Genomic DNA, 12,377 nt, shown 5'->3' with positions numbered 1-12,377 from the left:
ATTGCCTCTTGTTTATTGCTGTAGCCTAAACTCCTAGAACAGTGCTTGGTGGATGGTTAACACTGACTATATATTTATTAATGATGAAGGCACTATTGAATTTTTTTTCTCCTCCAGGTCCAGCAGCATTATTAATTTTATGGCTCTGTTAAGGATTGTTTTACTCATTTGTTTATTTATTTATTTATTTTTTGATGTGTTGGATTTAATTTATTTATTTTCTCATTTATTTATTTAGGGAACATTTTTGTCACTCACCATGTGCTAATCCCCAAATGCTCTTGGTAGAGAGTGCTCCAGAGAGAAATGATCTTACAGGGCTTATATGCCAAAAAGAGAAATGAGGTTGAATCTTTCCTAGGTTAGGTTCTAAACTAAATAGATGAACAAGTAAGATTGGAATTCACCTGTTTTTTGTTTAGTTGTATTTTTGCTGTAGACTTTCTAGAGAAGCTGGCCCAGCACAGGGCTGAGTGTGATGGCAGGATGGGGCTGGAAACTAGGCAGCCCCCAGGCGCCGAAGGGAGGGATGTAGACTGGCAGCCCTCTGCCAAGGTGGAGGAATTGCTTGGGTTTGTAACCAGCTTTCTAAGGCAGAATCAGAGTGGTTGAGAGTCCTTGGTCACCAAAGCCAGACTAGGCTCAGATCCCAAACCAGCTGTGCGACCTTGGGTAAGGACCTTAGTCTCTGTGCCTCCATTTTTTCTCTGTAAAATAGGAATAGCTATAGTACCTACCTCATCTTACTTACAGCATTGTGGGGGTTTAAGTAAATTACTACGTGTGAGACTTTTGAACAGTGCCAGGGGGCTAGATAGAGGTTTGCAGCTCTTCATTTTATTACTTATTAAGTATAATCTGACATGATAATGTAAATAGAAAAAAGAAAGGCAGTTTTGCATAGTTACATGGAAAAACTGAGTCTCAGAGATTTGTCTTCCAGAGTTACAAGGTGGGGAAATGGAACTGTTTGGGCCCAGAGTTTGCTTAGATTTCAAAGCATTTCTAAGGTCAGAGTGGGACTTGAATACAGATCGCTAGAGAGAGCAACTCTTTACCAGATACAGTATTCCAGCTGAGGTTTTCTTTTTCCTTTAGATAAAATGTTTACTGTTTTAGCAATATTTTACTGAAAAAAAGAGGACAAAAAGAATTAACCTAAAGAGGTGAGGGCCACTCTCAGAGCTCATAAAGCCAAGTCCATTCTATTTTCTGGGACTCGGAACTTTACTGCTTGTCTCACTATTGGCCTTCTCATTACTTGAGCAGGAGTGCTTCTACCAGAATCCAGGCTCAGCCATTCCCAGGGTACTTCTATATGATTCTGTCAGTGGAGTAGCACTTCTGTTTGAGCCTTAAGACAAAAGAATGTTGGACTAGGAATCAGATGACATTGTTTCTGTGAACTTCTCCATCATCTCTGAGCAGAGTGACAATTGGTGACTCACCCTTTGTTTCCTCATCTCCACAGCAGGGACCAGCCTGTTTCTGAGGTTACCACAGGGGCGATATTTGGGAAATTGTATGGTTCTGAGCAGTTAGCAGTAAGGAGACAGGAGTGAAAAACAAGCATTGTGTATGACCCATGGGGAACAAGGGAAATGCCCATTTGACTGTTTGGGGCTGTAGACTTTGGTCTGACCTCCTCTTCCCAGCTGGAGTCACCAGTTAACCTGTGTGATTCAGTGAATTAGGGTGGCCCATCTCTTTTGCTTCCCATTACTGTAGAGAAGAAGAAGACAGGACTGTTTGGTAAAAGGGCTAGGAACCTCAAGATTGGGAAAGGGGGTAGATTTTGGATCCTCCAAGAATGTTGTTTTCCAGGCAGCATGATGTCTGTCTTGGAATTGCTGAGTGGGAAAGGACAGTGCTGCCTCCCGGTCTTCTGGGATGTTTAGATCCTCAGCACCCAGGACAAATGACAGTGCCCAGACTCCATTAGCAAAGCACTTACTAGCTTGTTAATTCTCCATTTTCATCTGTTTCGCTTGTACGTCTGTGCACTTGAGATGGCCAGTACTGATGGGGAGCGAGCGTCCTGTGGTTTTCCACTGTCCCAAGTCTGCCTAAATTCAGTAAAAAATATTTTAGAAAGCAGTGTTGTGCCTGCAGCTTTCCTGCACTCATAAGTGCAGTCATGAGGTCCATTGTGCATTTGGGAGCCTGCAAGTGTTTCTGGAAACCTAAGGTGTGTCAGCATCTTGCTGACCTCGTGACTGCAGGTAGAATGCAGAGGACCCAGACGGATGATATCCGCTGACATGTAGCGAACGGATTGCCGGGAAAGGGGATCAGGCTCCTCGGCCCTGGTGTTCTGTACTTCTGCTCCACTGGAGACGCCTGCCGGGCTCAAGCTAAGTACACATCTTGCTCATATTACATCTTGTTCAAGTAGGATTTTCCATTACCACAACACAGGAGACATCGAGGGCACCATGAATGCTAAAACCCTGCAAGACTGCGACCGGGGTCAGAAAGGCATCAGCTTAGGATTACAAATAACTGTCGCATTCTTTTTTCAGCTGGCATTCAGCGAGCTCTGATTATGTGCAAGTCATGGCCTCCTCACCTTTTCTCCTCTGCATCCACCTGATAATCAAATGCTGTTGATACTGCTGTAGGCATTTCTCTGGAAAGCCTTCCTCTTTATGCCTGTTGCCACTTACGTTAATTCAGTTCCTTCCCAACTCTCACCTGGGCCGTTGCTGCAGCCTCCTCTGGTATTCCTCCCTCCTGTGGTATTCCTACCTCTGGCCTTTCCCCTAACTTTGTGGTCTGTACTTTATACTTCTAGGGTTAATTTTCAGAAATACCCCTATGCTCAGACCTCCTCATGTGGCATTCAGGGCCATTTCCAATCAGACAGATACTGCCTTTTCAGTTCTGCCTCTGCTTCTTCCCATTCATGGCCTCTTTGTTACAAATTTTCCTCTGCAAATGCAGTATTTGTTTACCTCTCTGTGGCTTTGCACATACCATTCTTTTAGTCTGAAAAGTGGTAATCCCTGTTCACCCTTTAATATCTAATGTAGTAAATGTTGCTTCATCTCTGAAGCCTTTCAGCCCCCAGATTCGCCGTTGCCATTTTTTACAATGTGCTAGGTGTTTCACTTGTGTGTGGTGTGTCTTTCACATGAGATCACCGACTTCCTTAGGACAGCTACTGTGTTTCATTCATCCTTTTTGTCTACTGCATACCATAATGCCTTAAATATGGTAGGCACTCAATATATGCTTAGAATATGTACAAGGCAGTGTAGAATTCTGCACCTGGGCAGCTTATGGTCTAGCAAGGAACATAAGTTACTTCATAATACTACTGCTCAGAATGGGATAAGTATTGTAAGAGAGGCTTTAATGTATACACATGGTTAAGTCACAGATTGAAATTTGTGAGAAGAATCATTTGTAATTGGAATTCTTTTTTTTTTAATTTTGTGGTAACATATATGTAATATTTATCATTTTAACCTTTCACAAGAGTACCATTTGGTGGCCTTAAATGAGATGCATTCATAATGTTATGTAACCATCATCACTATCTATACCAATTTTTTCATCATCCACAACAAAAAATCCCTCATTTCTATTCTTCCCAACTCCTTATAGCCTCCTGTGCCTATCCTAGGTACCTCACAGAAGGGGAAATCATACAATATTTGTCCTTCTCTGTCTGACTTATTTCATTAAATGTAATGTTTTTAAGGTGTATCCATGTTATAGCATATATCACTTCATTCCTTTTTATGGCTGAATATTATTCCATTGCATGTAGATAACCACATTTTGTTTATCTGTTGATGAACGCTTAGGTTTTTTCCACCTTTTGGCTATTGTGGATAATGCTGTTATGAACATTGGAGTACAAGAATCTGTTCCAGTCTCAGCTTTCGATTCTTTTGGGTATCTAGTTAGGAATGGAATTAGTAGGTCATAGGGTAGTTCTGTGTTTAACTTTGTGAGAAATTGCCAAACTATTTTTCACAACGCTGTGCTATTTTACATTCCCACCAGCAATGCTTGAGAGTTCCAGTTTTTCTGTATCCTCGCTAACACTTGATATTTTCCTTTTCCTTTTTTTAAAATTATAGCCATTCTAGTAGGTGCGAATGGAATTATCCTTTGCTTATTATACTTCCAGTAATTGCCTGCTGATTGGTTCTACCTTGATTATTGGCCATTAATGACCACTAATAAATGAAACTGTTTTCACCTTCCAAATCTTGTATTTAACAACAGAAAACCAAAGCCTGATCAAAACTTCCGTGCACTGGCACTTGTTAGCAGGGCATGAGCCCTTTGTTAAACTTGGAAGTGTAAGCAAAAGGGCATTTCTTAGAAAGTTTCCTAGTTATTCTTCCATAGCACTTGTTACAGAGCAGGCAGGGTTCCAAGGTCTGTTAATGTTTAACCTGTTCACTTCAGAGAGTTAGTTGGCTATTATCTCATTAGAGTGATCAGCGAGAGAGGAAAAACTCAGTTGCCCACTTCATGCTTTCTTACCCTGACAGTTGTGAATTTCTTTCTTGGTTCAGTCAGAAGCTCTCCTTCTTAACTTCAGACTTCTGTGTAAGTATTTTGACTTCAAGTCTAGAACACTAGCAGATGGTAGTCATGGAACTAGAGGTGGTCTTGAAATATTTCAGTGGAAGAGACTGCTTTGAGAGAGGTGTGGGGTTTCAGAGGCTATGAGAGGACACCCTGAAAGGACAGGAATTGGACCTCTTCAGCCTAGAGTAGTGTTTGGAAACCATGAAAACAGCAGCAGCATGTACACAGACCTGCTCAACCCCTCTCCAAATCCTTGTACTCAGTCCTTGTACTCAAGGGAACTTTCCTGAAATTTGTAAAAGTGGATGGACATCACTAATGCAAGAGGTAATTATGACAGGAAATACTACATTGAGTCATTCTGCAGACATGTGCTGAGCAGTGCTGTCTTTGCCCTCAAGGAGCTCACAGTCTAATGCAGTGGGAAATGAGGGGGGCAGACTATAAACAGATATTAAAATAGCACAGTATGCCTTCCTGGTGGAAATACTAAAAACCACGTGAAGGAAAAAGCAACAAGCTTTGAGGAACTTGAAACACTTCACAGAAAATGAGGTGATGCCTCTTCTGTAAAATGAGGACAATGACACCCCCCTTTTAGGATTATTGTGAAGATTAAAGAGGTAATACATAAAGCTTTTAATACAGTTGCTGGCACATGGTAGGCATTCAACAAATGTTAGCTAATGTTGTTATGTTATCATGGAAAGGTTTTATTGAATTGATGAATGACAATATATCCATTAATTGCACTCAACAGAGACTGACTTGAGCTAATTTAAGCAAACAAAGGCATTTATTGGAGGCTAACTAGTGCTCACAGAATGGAAAGGAGAGTTTGACAACAGGCCCCAGGAAGCTCAGGGATCGCAGTATTAGAAATAAGAACTTAGTACAGTCTTTTTGGGATGACCCAACTTTAGCTGCCTTTTATCTTTGAATGTCTCCACTCAGAAGCAAAACTCTGATTAGATTAGCTGGGATTCTCTGCCCATCTCTGTGTTGAGGGGACAGGTTTCCAGGACCAGCAGCCTGCCAACTCATATGGAGTTGGGGAGGAGTAGGTCTGGGTCCTAAGGAAGAGATGCAGAGAGTGAGTGATACTCACCTCAGACAGTATCAGAGTACTTCCAAAATCTGGTGATCCATTGAGACTGTTGATGGAAACAATCAGGCCAACTCATGGAACAGCCTTTGGGTGTTTTTTTTGTCCACAGAATCTTGAATGCTCTGGCTTATGACCAATGGCAACCCAACGTGACCATACCTATCTGACATTCTTCATTGAAATTTCTCTAGTTTTTCTATGTTTATTCTTAAGTATGGTAGCTAAAACAAAGACTCTTGACTATTACAATAGTAGAAGAAAGAAAACTTTTTGACCTTTGTATATGGAATTTCTTTTTATATGTCCACCTTAAAAATTTCTCATTTGTCAGCTCATGATCAGAGATTTGCTCTGGGACTTTATTATGACTATGTAGTCAAACCCTTCCTTCAGCTTTATTTTGGCCTATACATGCTACAGTGTATTTGACCTTGTTGAATCTCATCTCCTTTCTAGGATAACTTTTCAATAATTCAGAGTCGTTTCCATTTTACTCTTCTTTTTCAAAGTCCTGAAATTAGCAATTTTAATTTTTTTGCTTGTGTGATTCTCCGTTTCTGATATGACCCATCAGAAACAGAAAGGTGTGACATTTTAGGTAGACACTGGATTTAGGGACCAGCTGTCCGAGATAAAAGTCATAGCACTGTCACAAGAAGGGTGTGACTCCGGGGCAAGGCATTTAACATTTTTGAACTTCTCTTTTCTTGTTTATGGAGTCAGGACAATAGTAGCAGTTAGGCTGTGAGCTCCTAGAAGGGCAAGGTTATGGTCATGAGGCACAAAAGAGATCGTATATATGCATACATTATCAAATCAAATGCAATGTATGCTCATTGTTACTACCACCATCATAACTACTATCAGTTCAGATTTTCGGTGGAGGCCCCCAGAATTGTTTCCTTTAGGACTTTGTGCTGTCAATGTTGTTAAAACAGTGACTCTTTCAAGCCAATATTCGCCCCTCTAACTGGAATACACATGAGACTTGCCATCTGGGATGCAACAAAAAACTTCAGAAATGGAGTAGATTAGAGCTGTTACCTTCCTCTCATCTCTATGTCCTGACACAGAAGAAAATTAAATTGGCGTGATAGTTTGATCATCCCAGGATCATAGTGTTCCTTATCAGCTCTTTTCAAGGTGATTTCAGACTTAACTGTTGTGTTTGAGTGTCTTGTCAAGTGGGTACATGACTGTAATTTTCAAGGACAGCTGTCTCTTGCTTTGCTCTTTTCCAAGCCTGAGGAAGAGGCTCCTGTACTTTGTAACCATTCAGAAATTAAAGCTAGTGGTTCTGCAGGTATGCCTGCCAAACCATGTACCTCGTTTTTCAAGACATGATCAGGCTATGCAAATTTTGAATATGCAGATTCAAAGCTGCAAGACTGGGATTTTTAAAATAAATAAGTAAGTAAGTAAGTAAATAAATAAATAATTTGAAGAGGCATTTCAATGTAGCAAGCTTCCCTGTGCATTAAAAGTTTGAAATGATTTATTAAAATAAGATGTAAGAATTATCTCATGTTTTGTTTAGGTTGGCTTTTCATCACAGCTGAAATATGCTTTACTCAGATTCACATGATTTTCTAAAGAGGGAAGAAGAAATTGAAACTGACCATCTTTTCATGTTTTATTATTTTTCCTTTTCTTCTTGGTATTAATACAATTTTCTCTGGATCTGCCTAACACACACACACACACACACACACACACACACACACACAGAATTTTATTTTGTTGTATTTTGTGATCATTGCTAAAAGCTCCTTAGTAGATCTGTTAGTCATCATGCAAGTGAGTTACATGCACGCATGTGTATTTGGTCTCTCCATGTCCCCCTTCTCTCTATCTCCTCTCACCTGTTTCTGTGTGTTTCACATAATATTGCACAGTGAGCTCATTCTAACATTAAATTTAATAGACTGGCTGATGTTCAGTGCACATTAGCCTATTGCCATGCAGTCGCTGTAGCCCATGGTGTTGATACTGCAAAGTGTTGCGGATGGCCTTTCTGACTGCTGGAAAGACCTGACCTGCCATCTTTTGCACTGTTGTACCCTTAGGATGAATCTTGTGTGTTCCTTATGCTTTAGTCAGCACTCTAGCCACCCTTTATTATTCATTCATTCCAACAAATTCTTTTCTTTTTTATTTAAGATTTTACTTTTTAAGTAATCTCTACACCTAACATGAGGCTCAAACTCACAACCCCAAGATCAAGAGTCTCATGCTCCACTGACTGAGCCAGCCAGGCTCCCCTATTCCAGCAAATTCTTATTAGCCTGCTACTGTTAGTGGCTTTGCCTCAAGCCAGTAGCTGTAAAACTTACCCTTACCTTCATGTGCATCCGTTCTTGTGTTGTCACCACCAACCTTCTTCCATCCTGTCTTCCTATGCCCCAATCACACCCTTTTGCCCACTAGTTTTCCCAGGAGTGGGGCTGAGCTATGCTAGCAATGTCTTATGTCTATTAGTAGTTGGCCACTGATGACCCATCTCTAGCCACCATTGGAATTGGGAATCTCTGAATTGTGTTTACCTAAGACCATATTAGTTATTCTTAACCCTGCCTCTACAGATAATCTAAGTTGTAGGTGGTGGCCTACATGAAGGGGTGGCCACATAATTTTTTGTGTTTGTTCTAATGTAGATAAGCATTGGAATCAGACTGCTCTGTATTCTTATCTTCACCCACTATTTCCTAGTTTCCCAAATGTCAGTTTCCTCTTTTCTTAAGTGGGGATAGGAACAGTACCTGTCTCAGTCACTGGGAAGAATTAAATGAGCTCACATGCATGAAGCTCTTAGCATAGTTCTTGGCACTTGATAAATAGTTATGGGACCTCTCTCTGGACTTGAATCACTTTTGTGGCACTGTAGACTGGGGAGAGGAGAGGCTTTGCAGAAGGTATAATTTATAAGCTATGTCTTAGAGGATAAGGAGTTAGCATCCCAGTGGACAAAGAAGGGGGAAGGAATCCCGACAGCAGTATGCTTAAGAGCTATGAGAGAGCAAGGTTTATTTGTGGAAATTGCATATCGTTTACTGTGAATGAAGGGTGAGCTAAAAGTGGGGAGGTGGGAGGAGGTGAGGCAGGAAAGATGACCAAGAACAGATCACAGAGAACCATGTAGAGCTCAATAAGGAGTTTAAACTTGATCCTCCATCGTTCCCTCCACCCACATAATCTGGTTCCTCTGTTAAGCAGTCACATAAACGTCTTTAAGAGCAGCAACAGTGAAAAGGGGGAAGAGGGCAGCGAATTGGCCTCAAATGAACTGGCATGTCTTTAAAGCTAATATTCCTCCTCGAGAATACTATATTAATTAAACATGTGCCTTGCAAGGTTCATTATTGTTTTACTTGTGTTCCCTGTTGGTTGTCTCATTCATTAATCTGCTGATTAGTAACCCTGAACTCTTGTATCTCCCCACCCCCTTTTTTGGCATTCCCTTTTTAATATACTATGCTGTTCCCCCTGGGACGTCAACTCCAGGACCCGTCCCTGGCCTGCTCGTGTTTGTTTTCTTTGCCCCTTGTGCCTGCCTCTGCTATAACATTTGTAGTATGTGTTAAGTAATCCTTAAGGTAACATTTTTATTATGTCATAAAAAGTGCATGGCAAATATATTATAACTCATGGACTTTGTTTAAAAATGAACGGATAATTTATTGAGTGTGTTACATGAGCCTTGCTCCCCTCCCCATTTCAGCTGAGACTTGCTGCTCATTTAGCCTAGCCTCCTATTGAGTGCTCCCACCCTGTGACATGCTGGGAAGGCAGACCCATGGTTGGCTAGAAATGACATCATAGTTTATGTACTCAATAAAAATTTAATTAAGTCATTACAGGAATTGCAGTCATCATTTAACCCTCTGATTTCTTCTGTTTAGTTTATTATTAAACATTCAGTAATACCAGTCACCAAATCTTGATGGCTTATAAAATACCTGCATGAATTTTAATAGCTTAAATAAATGGGAAAATATGAGTAACTGATATAAAAGGAACCTTTTCCTTGTGGTGGTGCTGTATGTATGGGTTTTTATGAAAAGCAAAGCATTATGGAAAGGATAAGAGTTGACTAAGAGAACAGCCCAAAACTGTCCGGGAGGAGTTTCTCATTTGGTTTGTCCATCCGTGTATTCATCGTGGGCAGGGCACGCCATATAGAATCATCTGGCAGTGGGGACACAGAACCTGCAGGCCAACAAACAAAGCTTAAGTGAGGGAATAAAATCCCAACAGAGGTTCGCCAGAGGGAATATCCAGCTCCCCTTGGCTGCTGGGCTGGCTAGAAGGGCCCAGTAGGATGAGTGCAGTAGTTCAGGAAGCTGTTCTCACTCACCCTCACCTGTCACCTGCAGATCATGTGTCTGCACTGATCAAGCTTCCACCCTCTTCCAGGAAGGGCCTTTTTCAGCCTGGGTGATGATATCTGAAAGCCATTCCTAGCAGTGGCTGCTTGCCATCTCTCAGCTAGAGAGGAGAGGGAGAGGCAGCTTACAGGTCACTGGAGTTAGACGATAGGACCAGAGATAGTGGAGCCTTGCTCATAGGGACTTCTCGGCCGGCTTTCCATTCTTCCTGGGTCATAGCTAGCCAGAATGCAGGTGCATCCCAAGAGGAGAAAGTGTGTTTGTATGTAACTGGACCTTGCTGGAAACGGAGGTGTGCAGATTAATGTGTTGCTGATCTCTGGAAGTGCCCTACATATGGTGAAGCAGATAAAGCACTTGTCTAGAAGTCAGGTTCCAATCCTGACTCTGCTTTCTTTGTGACCTCAGATAAGTCCCTACCCCTTTTTGGGTCTCAGTTCACCATTTCCTCAGAGGGATTGAGCTAGGTGATCTTTGAAGACCCTTCCAGCTCTAAAGCTTACTAGGTAGATGCAACACATAAACTAGCTCTGCTGAGCAGGTTCAGTGCATGTTTTTCTCTGAAAGATGCTCTTGCCTTTGTGTGATGTCTCTGACATCTGTTTGTGGCTCTGATTCTTCTTGCATGATGAGGAGAATAGCGTGTATGGGAATAGGGAGAGGCCCAGAATGGCTCTCAGCGGGGCTGGGCTGTAGTGCCATCGTCGTACTTCAGAAGGAATGAACTCTAGCTCTGGCTTGTTTCTTGACTCCGCCTTTCACCTCAGCCCATTCTGGAAGATGGTGCATTAAGAAGTTGGGCAGTACATATTTTTGAAATTTCAGAAACATGCAAGGTATTCAAGCAGCAAAAAAGGGGAAACAAACAAAAGGGTGTCATTGGACAGAACACGCTATGCGTGGCACTCAGGCCTCTGTAAGGATTCAGTTATCAGTGTGCCAGCCAGTCTCAAGTCCTGCTCTGGGCCAGGCCCTGGACTAGGTGTCTGTCGGGGGTGCCAAGATTAATCAGAGTTCCTTATGATCTTTGAGTAGCTCACAGACTAGTGGGAGAGACAGGTACATATGCAGTTCTCAACCGTGTTGTGCTTCCAGGAGGAGGAATATGGACGGAGCTCTAGGAACATAGCGGCTGGAGGTCTGATTTGGCGTGGGTTGAAGGTAGGGGGGAAAGGTCATGGATTGTACCACCAGCTGCATCCAATCTCACATTTTCCAGTCTTGAGCTGGGCCATTCTCTCTTCCTTTTTGAAAATTATCCCTGACTATTGGAACTGGTTTTAGTTTTCTATAAACAAACCAGAAGGTACTACTCATAAGTCATTGCATTTGCAGAGCACTTTACAGCTTACGGAGGCTTTCAGCATACATTGTTGAATTAATGAATGAATACATGCTAATTCACTTGCTGTTTAAACCAGCACTGTGTATAGGGCATTTGAAAGGCAAGGAAATAGAGAGGTTATTTGACTTACCCAATATCACATCCTCTGTATACAGCAGAATTAGAGCTTGAACCCAGGTTGTCTGACCAAACCCAGGTCCTTTCACTACTCCTTTCTGCTCTTCTTCAGAGACCAGTTATGAGCCACAGGATTAAATCACTCAGTCTTTGATTTATGATCCAAAGTAAAATCATCCTTCTAGAGGCAGAAACCTGATGGAACGTAAGGCACATGGACTTTGGACTCAGACTGACCTGGATGCTAGTCTCAGCTTTATCACTAATTTGCTATGGAACCTAGGGCCAGTCCACTTCACCTGCTTGGGGCTCAGTTTCTGTGTCCATAAAAATGTGACTCTAGCCTACCTACCCTCTGAGTTCCAGTGACGGTTAAAGGAGATGGTATCCATAAAAGCATGTGGCCCATTCTAGGTCCTCAGTAAATGGAGGAGATGACAGTGGGCATGGTTATGGTCAGGGTTGTTAAGCACAAATCTTATTCTCCATGTAAAGTTCCAAATAACTTGGTTGTTTCTAAAACCTGTCAGTTTAAATATCCAGTGAGTCCTTACTAACCACTGCACATTACACCAGGCTTTCTGCTGGGATCTCAGGAATGAAACATGGACCGGGCTTTCAAGCATATTCCTAGAAGTCTGGAGGTCAGAGTTTTACCCTACTGGAGACATTCAATGAACTGCAGTCTGGACTCTGAAGGCCCACCTGGCTGTTCTCTGAGAGAAGTTCTACCTGGGTGTCCATGGTCTCCCTGGAATTGTATTTCAAAACAGTCTCTTAAGATTAACAGTCTTACTACTTCAGCCTGGCTTATTCTCTCCTCCTCTTCACAGCCTCAGGGGCTTCGGGGGCTCTCCTTTCTCCTCAGCAT

At 42.0% G+C, this 12,377-nt stretch overlaps 1 protein-coding gene across 2 annotated transcripts in view; it reads left to right on the top strand.

The window, feature by feature from the left end:
- The window catches only part of UQCC1 (ubiquinol-cytochrome c reductase complex assembly factor 1), a 91,448-nt gene that overhangs the window by 67,708 nt on the left and 11,363 nt on the right, over positions 1-12,377 (top strand). The window lies entirely within an intron of this gene.

The sequence above is a fragment of the Halichoerus grypus genome, chromosome 10 (assembly GCF_964656455.1).
Source record: "Halichoerus grypus chromosome 10, mHalGry1.hap1.1, whole genome shotgun sequence".
Classification (NCBI taxonomy): Eukaryota; Metazoa; Chordata; class Mammalia; order Carnivora; family Phocidae; genus Halichoerus; species Halichoerus grypus.
This window is presented reverse-complemented; position numbering and strand designations above follow the sequence as displayed.